The sequence below is a fragment of the Palaemon carinicauda genome, chromosome 19 (genome assembly GCF_036898095.1).
Source record: "Palaemon carinicauda isolate YSFRI2023 chromosome 19, ASM3689809v2, whole genome shotgun sequence".
Classification (NCBI taxonomy): Eukaryota; Metazoa; Arthropoda; class Malacostraca; order Decapoda; family Palaemonidae; genus Palaemon; species Palaemon carinicauda.
In genome coordinates this window covers 113,396,023-113,408,683 of record NC_090743.1, presented here as the reverse complement: position 1 = coordinate 113,408,683, position 12,661 = coordinate 113,396,023, and positions in this window count along the sequence as shown.

The following is a 12,661-nucleotide window of genomic DNA, read 5'->3' as shown; positions in this document are numbered from 1 at the left end:
AAAGGATTTATTAGTCAATAAACTGTCACCCAAAATCACACACGATCAATAATGTCTAAGACAAATATGAAATACCCAAATGCGAAGACATACCAGCGGGCACACTAATGACCCTCTAAGGCCCATGCCCTCTGGAACGACAAAACTACAGGGTAGGGCCATGTCAGTAAAATGATAATTTTTGAAATGCATCAACTTCACTACTATAAAATACCCTATTTTAAACCAATCAAAAATAACAATAAATTCAGCATTTCCATCTTCATCCACAACCTATTACAAAGATTGTTAAAAGTAGTCCGATAGTGAAAATAGTTATCATAGGAAAACGGCCGTAGAATCCCCTTGTAAAATAGCTCAATATGTTCTCCATGTTGCAATATGGGTAATAGTCCTATTTGCATATGTGTATACTCAAGTCAGTAAATAAATACTGCATAAACGAACGCTAAATAATCTTTACTTTATATCATCTTAATACATATATAAAAAAAATCTCACAATGTTTCCAAAGTATATCAAAATCAGCTAATGTGTTTACGAAGTTCCATTCAATAACTTATTTCACTGATTTCAGCAATGAGTAAAATGTGATTAATTCTGCTTTGTGTGACAAAAAAAAAAAATAATAATAATATATCATCTCTGCTACTAACCTACAAAAAGAAACTTCAATGTCCACTGCATACCAAACGACGCACTGCAGAACAAATGCGTAGGGAACGCATCCAGTAAACAAAAATAGAGCCATGCAACGCAATGCCAAATTAGCCTTTTGAACCTTGACGTGAAAATACAAACACAGTTCATTTAATCGCGGATGTCACTAAAGTCATAGCCGGAAAACGTCCAGCTTAGAGAGAGAGAGAGAGAGAGAGAGAGAGAGAGAGAGAGAGAGAGAGAGAGAGAGAGAGAGAGAGAGAGAGAGAGTGAGTTTCTATTGATTACTGAATAAATTCCCAAAGGAAAGTTTACTTCGTAAGTTTCACGGGGAGGGGAAGGGGGGGGGGGGTATTCAAATTGGGTGGGGGACGTTCAGGTGGCTTTACAAAATGAAATCCAGAGAGGGATGGCCGACATTGACGGAGGGGAAGGGGTGTCCAGTTAAGGGATGAAAGGGAGAGGGAGGGGGAGGAGGCGGGGGAAGGAGCTCCACAAATTCAGAACATTTCATTGTTTAAGGGCCAAAGGAAACAAGACTTGAACGAGTTAGTACAATTATTACATTGCTATTGGAAAATAAAACCGAGGATGCAATGAAGGTAATTCAGAGGTTGAGTAATGTAAAGGCATCAATGAATTTTGAAATAAATTCGATGGATGGAGTGAGATTACTACTACTACTACTACGTATATTCTACGAAAAAGGAATCTATGACTTGAGTTTTGAGTTACCAAAATCGACTTATCTTGAAAACCCCAAACTTATTTAGTGCTTCCAAATACACAGATATATCATCAAGAAGTATTTCGCGCCTTGAAAGAGAAATTTCCTAATATTTACTTGGTGTGGATGAGCTAGGTATTATATTAGGACTTTCTTGCGTAGACACACAAAGATAGATGTACAGTAGAGTAATTGAGAATAAAATAAACAAAAGATAAAAGTACAATAATTAAAGAAAAAAGAAAAGATCGGTTTTCTTTAACTACTAATTATCCTTCATCATCATCATCATCATCATCATCATCAATCATCATCATCTCCTTCTACGTCTTTTGACGCAAAGGGCCTCTGTTAGATTTCGCCAGTCGTCTCTATTTTTAGCTTTTAAATTAAAACTTTTCCATTCACCATCTCCTACTTCACGTTTCATAGTCCTCAGCCAAGTAGGCCTGGGATTTCCAACTCTTCTAGTGCTTTGTGGAGCCCAGTTGAAAGTTTGGTGAAGCATTCTCTGTTAGGGAGTGCGAAAAGCATGCCCAAACCATCTCCATCTAATATCCTTCATAACAGATAAAATCGAAAAGCAAAATTAAAATAAGGAAAACATTTAGTATGAACATTTGTCTAATTCTATTTTACACTTTTTAAAAGACAAATTGTTTTACTTTAATGAATTTAATGAAGCTTGGCTAACGTGTTTTGGCAATATAATAGGACTAAAAAAATCAACATTGATAGTTAATGATATACCATCATAGAGTCGTAGATCAGGATGTATTCATTAATGATTGATTGGCTTACTTATCTGGCATCGCAACAGATACATTAGAGACTGGGATCACCTAATCTCTAAATACGAAGATGATCAGCAAAGATGTTAAGTGGGTAGTCCTTTGAAGAAGGCTGGAGGGGTAATCATACTAATAAGGATTTCATGTTCATCCTAAAGGAGGACAGGATTTCCTGGTGGGAAACTAAACAGGAGTTCCCCCCCCCCCCCTACAAAGATATGTAGTTCTCAAGGCTTATACAAAACTCTTTCAACCTCCACCTATGGCAGCCCAGACTTTGTCTATAAAGTCACTTTATTTGTTATGACTATATCATTACATTTCAACCTCTTAATCTTTTAACACGAATAGACCTAAACTCAAAGAAATCAAAGTCAAAATATATCACCCGTAGGGAAATTAAAAAAGTACTTTTAATCATAGCAAGGGAGGCGGTCATGTCAACATCTAGACGAGACGCCCTGTCCTTTCAAAACACCTATCACACCGAAATATATAAACTCAGGGATGGATTGGATATGTATGTATTGAATTTGTGGCAATTGGCCAATCGCTGGGACCGGGGAGGAACTCATGACTGGTCCCATGGACTAATACATGGGCGAGAAGGATTTAACAAAGTGCGAATGACTCACATGTCCAGGACATGTTCATCCTCAATAGAGGTAGAAAAACGTAAAGGGAAAAGGTGAGGTGGGAAGAGGTGAGGTGGGAAGGGGTGAGGTGGGAAGGGGTGAGGCTACCAAGGTGCTTGAAGTGCGTTTTGGGGAATATAATAATTTGCAAATTATACAATTATTTTCATGGTTTGCCCAAAGAAATATTAGCATTTATTTCAAGTATAAAAACAGCCTACAATACAAATAGTTTATTTCATAAAAGCAAGATGAAAAAACACTTGAGATGAATTTTATAAATCTAATTCTTCATTCGAAAGTAAAACGAGATATGATGTTTTCATTTGCTTTCAATGGTTTCAATAAACTATTCTACAATGCCCGACCTTGATACATTTCCTGAAGATACTATTTGGTCGTACGAGAAAAAACATTTCAAGAGAGAGAGAGAGAGAGAGAGAGAGAGAGAGAGAGAGAGAGAGAGAGAGAGAGAGAGAGAGAGAGAGAGTTACCTAGATATAAGAGGAGGAGGTTGGGCAGACTACAAAATTTTAACCACAAAAAGGTCACTGAATTTACACGTGGTGAAAACCATTCTTATGTCGACACTCACTTCCAGTTTCCTTAATCTCGGCCTATCAAGTGTAATAAGACATTTCAGAAAATGGAAAAATAGTTCATCTTCAAATAGTAGTCATTATATATTAATGTACACATCGGCATTCAACAAGACAATATATATATATATATATATATATATATATATATATATATATATATATATATATATTATATATATATATATATGCATATGAGATGATGATGGACCTCTTCACTTATTTAAATTCAATTCTACCAACTTTCTCAAAGTTATAGAATTATCACTTTTGCCTTTATTTATTTATTCTTAAGCTAAGGGTGAAACCATCCTATATTTCTTTATTAAAAACAAATCCCAAATCGGAAAAAAATAACCAAAAATCTCATTAATGTTATCTTGTGTCTGTCTCAACAGGTGGGATGTTGGTAAGCCTGGGCTTCTTGCATCTGCTGCTCGTCTACAAGAAGAAACTAGAAGCCAAGGAGGCCTTACTAGAAGCCAGGGAGGATTCCTACGACAGGTAATTAATACCTTCCACAAACAATTCCCTTTTCATAACACCCATTTTGAAGTCTCAAAGGACTTGGAAAGGATTTTGTCCACTTTCTCTCTGCTCTAAGTAAACACCCGATCCATTCCTGACCAGACCTGCTAAAGCGACCATCGGTTAAAGACATTTCAATGCTAAGTAAACAGAAGCCTATACACGCACTAAATTCTTACCTTCCATGTCTTTTATGGGAGTTAGTTAAACCTAATAACAATTACTTTCGATATAACAAAATCATTTGATAATTAGCTTCATTATCTATGCTGTTCCTTATTCTACTACGTCTTGTGGTATCTAATCTTTACAAAATTACAGTATATAAAAGCAATAAATAATTATTTTTGAAAGGCACTACTACAATTTAGCTCTCAATTACTGTTTACCCCCAATAATACGTCGAACACGAGCTAATGTTTCCTACCCCACTGCCCAGCTGAGTTTATACCCGAACACTTCACTTCAGTTTCAAGAGAGATTGTTTTATTCAGATGACTTCCCCCATAATATTTCATTCAGGATGAATAATCAATCATTAATTGTTGGTAGGAAACTTTTCTTTGTTGATAACCTCAATCTAGAGGTAGTAGGTTGGCCAGGCCAACAACTACCCGGCGAGATACTACTGCTAAGAGAGTTATTGGATCCTTTAACTAGCCACACTACTACATTGGATCCCTCTCTCTCGTTACTGCTCATTTTTTTCTTTGCCTACTCATACACAGAATAGTTTGCCCTATTAATTTCTCATTCTCCTCTGTCCTCATACACCTGAAAACACTGAGATTAGCAAACAATTCTTCCTATCAAGGGGCTTAACTACTGCACTGCACTTTCCTCTTGTTATGGGTAGAAGAGACTCTTTAGCTATGGTAAGCAGCCTATTGGGGGTGGAATTTTGGATAAGAACATAAAATGGATATACAACGTATATATAAAATATAGAACATAAGAACAAATGACCATGTGGACCAATAGACTGTCTATAAATAAGGATCCCTTCATTAATAAAAATAAAATTTGAAAATATAACATCAATCTTCCATTCATAAAAATCCTTTCCCAAAAATCTATGACATTAACTATTCATTCACAAACAAAAGCTACCAGAAATACTCGAACTTATGAAACACGGACGAAAAGCGTAATAATGAAAGTATTTTTCATTTAATGAAATCAACAAAAATCGAATGTCAGGGAAGGGAAAAATGCCTTTGATCATTCCCCTGTAAAATAAAAAAAAATCATCGTTTTCCTTTTTTCCTTCCATCTCCAGCTTAATTGCATCCATAACTTCAAAAGATCCATGAACATTTCAGGAAATCTATCTCGTCCATTTCGAAATAAGATTAAACAGGGAAAATAAGGCAAGAAATACTTATAATCCCTTATTAGAAATACGCAAAAAGAAAGCAGACGAATTCTGGTATGCACAATATGTTCCTTCATGTAATTACATTACATCGGTTTATGAATCTTAGCATATTGAATAAAAGATGTGATGTCTCTGTAATTATATTTACATAAGGTTAAAACTTTGCAGTTTTTATTTAATCTATCCACCTCACTCCCTTTAGACAGACATACATACAAAGATACATAAACAGACACACACACGCACACACATACACACTCACACACACACACACACACACACACACACATATATATATATATATATATATATATATATATATATATATATATATATATATATATCACAAATTTTAAGTAATTTGTATTTTTCCTAACCTACTTACCGAGAAACACTTTCTTAGGAGTCACTGGTGGCTCCTCTCTCAACGACCAGAGTTTTGTGTAGTTTACCCTACGTCTTGGTAGCGGAAGAGAACGTGACCTGGGGCAATAACCGAGGTCGGCCAAGAGGCCACGCTCTCACTCTAGGCAGTATGTTTTATGTAAGGAACAATACTCTAGGACTGTAAGGCACTGCGGGGACGGTTGGGGGGGGGGCCATAACCCGAAAGTGTTTCTCGGTAAGTATGTTAGGAAAAATGCAAATTACTTAAAATTTGTGATTTGTTCCAACACAGATAATTACCTCGAAACACTTTCTTAGGAGACTTATACCTTAGGAGGAGGGAGTGCCCGAAGCCCAAGACCCCGATGGACAGTAGGATAAACTACACAAAATACTCATTAAGTGTGGTAACACTTACCCTTCTGTAATTTCTTCGTTGTGCTTGTTGTATAATGTCGAATCTGGCGCCCTGAACGGTGATCGGCGCTAATAAGGCCGACTGCTAATATGAGAAATAGAGAGAAAAATAGGAAGAGAGGGGGGATAGAAAACGTTATTGTGTCTGGATCCTCTATATTTCGCGATTGAGCCTGGGGCTTGAGCCGTTAAATCGCGTGAAGGGCTGCGATGATCGGCCCAATGGAAAACCCGTCCAGGGATTTCCTCGTACAATCTTTAAGATAATGAGTGGTGAAGGTCGACTGGTTGGACCAAGTTCCTGCTCGGAGCACTTGTGCCACCGACATGTTTCTCTCGAATGCCAGGGAGGTGCTTATGCCCCTAACATCGTGAGCCCTGATCTTCCCCGGTGTTGGAAGTCTCTCTATTGAGTAGGCTTTCATTATGACCTGTCTGAGCCAGAATGAAACAGTATTCTTCGATATCCCCTTTTTCATTTGTCCCCAGGAAACGAATAGGTTCTTAACCGAGGGGCGGGTGCCTGCCGTACTCTTGAGGTACTTCCAAAGTGCCCTAACTGGGCACAGTCTCAGGTCCTCTTGGTTCCCTACGTTAGGGATGGCAGGGATAGAAAAACTCTCGAATCTAAGGTCCCAACCGAGGGGTTCTGAGTCTTGGCCACGAAGGAGGGAACAAACTTCAAGGTGACCTCTTTCCATCCCCTTGAGTGTTCTACTTCGTATGACAACCCGTGTATTTCGCCTACTCTCTTAGCTGAAGCCAACGCTAGTAAGAAGACTGTCTTGAGGGTGAGGTTCTTGTCCACGATGTCCTTCATCGGTTCGAAAGGGAGTTTTCGGAGCATATCTAGAACCCTCGCTAAATCCCAATTCGGGATTCTCGGGGCGGAAGGAGGGCAGGCTTGCTCGAAAGCCTTAATGAGCATAAAAATGTACCTGGAGGCGCCCAAGTCTATGCCCTTGAGAAGGAAGACTTGACCCAGGGCCGCCCGAACTCCCTTAATAGCTGGGACTGACATGGCCAACTTATCCCTGAGATGAACCATGAAGTCTGCTATAATAGGCACGGACGCTTCTAAGGGCTCTATCTTCTTGTCCCTGCACCACTTAACGAACACCGCCCACTTAGACTGGTAGACGGCTGCGGAAGATTTCCGCAGGTACAGAGACATTCTCTTGGCTGTTTTACTAGAGTACCCTTGTTTCTTCAGGAGGCGCTGGATAACCTCCAGGCGTATAGACGAAGGGCCTCCGGGTTTCCGTGAAACCTCTGAAAGTGAGGTTGTCTTAGTAGGTCTGATCTGACGGGCAGAGGCCAGGGAGGAAGAGTGGCGAGGTTCTTTAGGTCTGCGAACCAATCCCTCTCTGGCCACCAGGGCGCTACCAAAGTCATCCTTAGGTTGGTTGCTGCTCGTACTCTGTTGAGGACTTGTCTTATTAGGGAGAAGGGGGGAAAGGCGTAAACGTCCAGGCCGTCCCACTTGTGTTGAAAGGCGTCTGCCATTGCTGCCTTCGGGTCTGGGACAGGAGAACAAAATACAGGGAGTTGGGCGTTCCACCTTGTTGCAAACAGGTCCATTACCGAAGACCCCCACATCTGGATAATGTGGCTTGCCACTTGTGGGTGTAGGGACCACTCTGTCGCTACTACTTGACCCGCCCTGCTGAGGCCGTCTGCTAGGACGTTCTTCTTCCCCGGAATGAACCTTGCCGTTAGGTTGACGTCCCCCTTCTCTGCCCACCTTAGGATTTGAAGGGCCAGATCGCACAATTCCTTGGACTTCAGTCCCCCCTCCTTCTTCACGTATGCAACCACGGTTGCGTTGTCTGACATTAGAGCTACCGAGTTCGCCCTCATGTCCTCCTTGAAGTGGTAGCAGGCTTCCTGGACTGCTTTCATTTCTAGGACATTGATGTGGAGGGACTTCTCTTCTTCCGTCCACATTCCCTTTGCAGTCCTTTCCCGGAGGTGAGCTCCCCACCCTTCCTTCGATGCGTCCGTTTGGTCTCCTAAAGGACCGGTACTACTAAGTCCGAGGAACTGTTCTGGTTCCACCGTTCTTTTAGGTTCCACTGAACCACCCTCAGGTGCTGTCTTCCGTGGGGAACCAGCTTCTCCAGGGACACAAGGTGTCCTACCAACCTCTGCCAATCCTTCGCTCTTCTGGGTTGTCCTCGAAGGAAGGGCAGGAGCACCCGGTCCAGGTTGTCTACTCTGTCTGAGGACGGAAATGCCTTGACTTATAAGGAGTCGAGTACTATTCCCAGGTACGTCGTCTTGTTGGCTGGGGTTAGCTGTGACTTCTCCAAGTTGACCAAGATGCCCAGGTCTTTGCACAAACGTAGAAGGTCCTCTCCTTGTAGTTTCAAGTCTTCCCTTGAGGATGAAAGGAGTAGCCAGTCGTCCAGGTATCTGATAAGTCGAATTCCCCGTTCATGTGCCCAAACAGAAATCATCGTGAACACTCTCGTGAATACCTGGGGGGGCTGTTGAAAGACCGAAACACAAGGCCTTGAATTGCAACACCTGGGCACCCCACTTCACCCGGAGAAACTTCCTGCTTGACGGGTGGACGGGTACCTGGAAGTAGGCATCCTTGAGGTCTACAGATATCATAAAGTCCCCTACCCTCAAGGATGCCATGACCGTCTTTGGTGTATCCATCTTGAATGGTATCTTCTTGATGAACCTGTTGAGGGCTGACGGGTCTATTACTGGTCTCCAACCTCCCGTTGCTTTCTCCACTAGGAACAGGCGGTCGTAGAATCCCGGACCCGGCAAGTCCACTGCTTCCAGGGCTCCTTTTTGCAACATCTTGCTGACCTCTTCGCCGAGTGCAGCTCTCTTTGCTGGGCCCTTCGACACCAACCAGTCCGCCTGGGACGCTGGGATCAACGGGGGTGGTTGTTCCAAGAACGGGATCCTGTAGCCCTCGCTCAGAACGGAGACTGTCCACGGGTCTGCTCCGTGGAGCTTCCATGCTTGCCATGCCAGACTGAGGCATCCCACTACCCCTACCAGAGGCTTGGGCAGGGAAGGGGGGCCTCCCATCTTATCTCCTGCGGGAGGAACGGCCTGCTCGGCCTCTCCTGGAGGAGGAATAGGAGTTCCTATACGGGGGTGATGCCGAGGAGGATCCCCTTCGGGAGGGATTCGTCGAGGAAGGCCACTGCCCCGACGGGGGTTCTCGTCTTCCCTGGGCCGGGAAGGACCGCACAGTCACGGGTGCTTCCGTCACGGGCCTCCTGAAGGCCGGGCGATGCGCCGTCTGTGGATTCAGGCCAGAGAGTTCCCTTTTCTTGGCCAGTTTCTCCATGGTTTCCTCTGCCTTCCTCGTTGGGAATAGTTGGTCTCCCCAGACGGAGCTATATTTCAACGCTCGAGCTTCCCTTTCGGGGATCTTGCCGGAAGATTCTTGAGCAGGGCGTCTCTTCTCCGCAGAACCCAGTTAGCCGAGAGAGCCAAGGACTGGAATGTCATGAACTTAAGGGCTCGGCTACCCGACTCTAGCAACTGGTTCAGAGCCTCCCGTTTTGCAGGCTCCATAGAGTCTGTAGGGATCTGGGTGCCGACCAAGGAGGTGGCCTACCAATCCAGCCAGGAAGCCACGTTCACCAGGTCCTTGGACATCTCCTCCATCATAGCTGTCTCGGGTTGGGAGAAGAATGTAGAGGCCGAGGCTGCCCTCTCGTCCGAAACGCCCTGGCACAGGATGTCAATAGATTCCGCCGTCATGCAGGGGCCACTCGTCCTGCCCTCTAAGGAGTAGTATTTAGTCTGAGATTTAAGTCCTTGCAACAGTTTAGCCGAACTATATCCACTGGCGGAGTCGCTATTCCGTACGATAACTTTATCGATATGAGCCCTTCCGATTCCCACATTCCTGGCCTCTGGTAGGGAGAGAGAGGATTTCTTCTGGGTAGGGGCGTCGAAGAACTTATTCAGGCCAGAGGTCCATGTTTCCACTTCCTGAGGGGCGGGTTTCACCAAGCCATTGTACCCCTTGATCAAGGCTAGGACTCTCCTGTAAGCGGAGTCCTCCCCCGCCGACGTCTCACCCTCTCTTTCCTCTGACCGACGGGGAGAGGCATGTGCACGGGAGCCTTCGTGCCGACGGGACCCTCGGTCCCTCCGCTCATCGACGTCCAGTACTTCTCTCCTCCTCGAGGTCTTTTTGAGCGAGACGGTTTCCTCCGTGAGAGCCCTCGAGGGGGATGCCCGTCCCCGTGTAGCTTCACGATGGGGGGACCTGTCGAGGCTGCCCATCCTCGAGGACGACTTCGCCCACTGGGCGGATTGAGTGTCTCTCGGACGGGACTTAGACCTGGAAGACGAAGGTGCCCGTCCCCGTGCATCTTCTCGATGGGGAGGCCTGTCGCGGCTGCCCATCCTCGATGACGAATCCCTCCGCTGGGCAGATTGATTGTCTCTCGAATGGGACTTAGGCCTGCAAGTAGCGGTCCTCCGTTCATCGGGGGATTCCCTGGCGAGGCACTTGGAGGCCCTTCTAGGAGGACTATCTGTCTCCCTCCCGCTCAGGTGTCGCCCTAAGGGGTCTGGCCAGGCCTTTCGTACCCTTGCTAGGGACGAAAACACACGTCCCCTGCGGTGATACTGGTCTCCTGCTTTTGGGTGGAGGGGAGCGGGGGCTTCTCGTGCCCCGAGAACGTGTGGGAGACCGCGAAGGGGAGTTCCTCCGTACGGAATGATCCCTCTTCCTCTTTTGACGTCTTCGACGGTCCCTGCTCAAGGAATCAGACGAGTCTCGCCCTGAAGAATAGATCTCCTCGCAATGTTGAGACCTTGAACACGACTTTGGCTTCTTGGGGCTCCTCCGCAGCCCCGACGTAGAAGGAATTGGCCGATGATCCTAAAGAGTTGCCTTCGTCGGTAACCACGTGGAGGGGCGAGGAACGCATGAGAAGGCCTCACTGAGCCCTTCCTCGATGTCCAGTGGGGACCTCATAGGCGTCCTTGGCAAGTCCCACGCCAAAGGGTCCTCCTGCGGGGATTCCTCTCTGCCGACGGCGCCTTCTGTAGCTGATGCCCCTGAAACAATTACCCAGAGATCTGGTGAAGAAAACGCAGCATTATTAGACCACATGGGGTCCTCCGTAGCGACGCGGCCCCTATGTGAGAGAAGCCCGTCCCTCGGAGCCCCACTACACTCACCTACAGGCGCCATCAACGCCTTAGCAAAAGACGATTCAACCGCGCTATCATCTCCCGGGAAGGATGCGCCATCCGTTACCTTTCAAGAACTTACCTTTTCCTTTAGCTTGAGTAGGGGAAGAAGGATACACTCTACCTGCCCCTTCTCCTGCCGAAGTCGCGGGAGAAGAAACGCTTGACTTCCGTGGTGATCTCTTTGTCGCCTTCTTCTTCTTGGTGGCGAACCTCACCCACTGAACTTCACTCCATTCCGCACATTCGGGACACGTGTCCATCGAAGAACAAGCTTTGCCCCTCCACGAGGTACACAACGTATGCGGGTCTACCTCAGGCTTGGACAGGAAAGCCCCACACACCTTACCGGCTCTAGGCCCAGGACAACGGCGAACAGGCTCCATAGACTAACATAAAGAATCGCAATACACAAGAATGTGAAAAAGGGAAAATACTGAAACACTAGTAAAGCAAAAGGGGTTGAAAGCTAAAGCACGAGTAAAAGCACTGAACACTTGCTAAAGAATCAAGACCATGTGGGAAGCACGTGGGATCGAACAAAGGGGGTCGCACAGAGAACTAAGGAGAGCGGTGTGTGCACACAACGCGACCAGAAAACATACTGCCTAGAATGAGAACGTGGCCTCTTGGCCGCCCTCGGTCATTGCCCCAGGTCATGTTCTCTTCCGCTACCAAGACGTAGGGTAAACTACGCAAAACTCTGGTCGTTAAGAGAGGAGCCACCAGTGACTCCTAAGAAAGTGTTTCGAGGTAAGTATCTGTGTTGGAACAAATATATTATTATATATATATATATATATATATATATATATATATATATATATATATATATATACACACATTTGATGCTCCCACTTCAATAGTACACCCTTCAATGTATTCCCCTATGTCTGTAAACTTACTCAGTTATCCACTTGTGTATCAATTTAATCAGGAATCGACTCATATATCTACTTGCATAGCTATCAACATAAGTATTTACATATTCCCATTGTGTCCCACTAAGCATCTACTCATTAACTTGTATTACCAACTTGAGTACTCTATTACCCACTAGTGTATTATGCCTATTTTGCAAGATAATCCAATTTTGTGTGTTTCTTACTCGGATATTAGTATCAACTAATTCAAGTCCCTCTGTAACAGCTTTACTAAATAGTTGGTTCACCTTTCCTCTCCACAGCCGATACGAGGAGGAGGTGGAGGCGTCCCCCCCAGTGGAGATCAACACAGAACCCGCCGACCAAGACGGTTCCTCTGCCCACGACTACGTGCTTCAGGTCTAGCCCCGCCTTTGGTCAACCACCCCCCACCCCGAAAGTGTTAAACCTCTAAGCCCCTCACCGAAT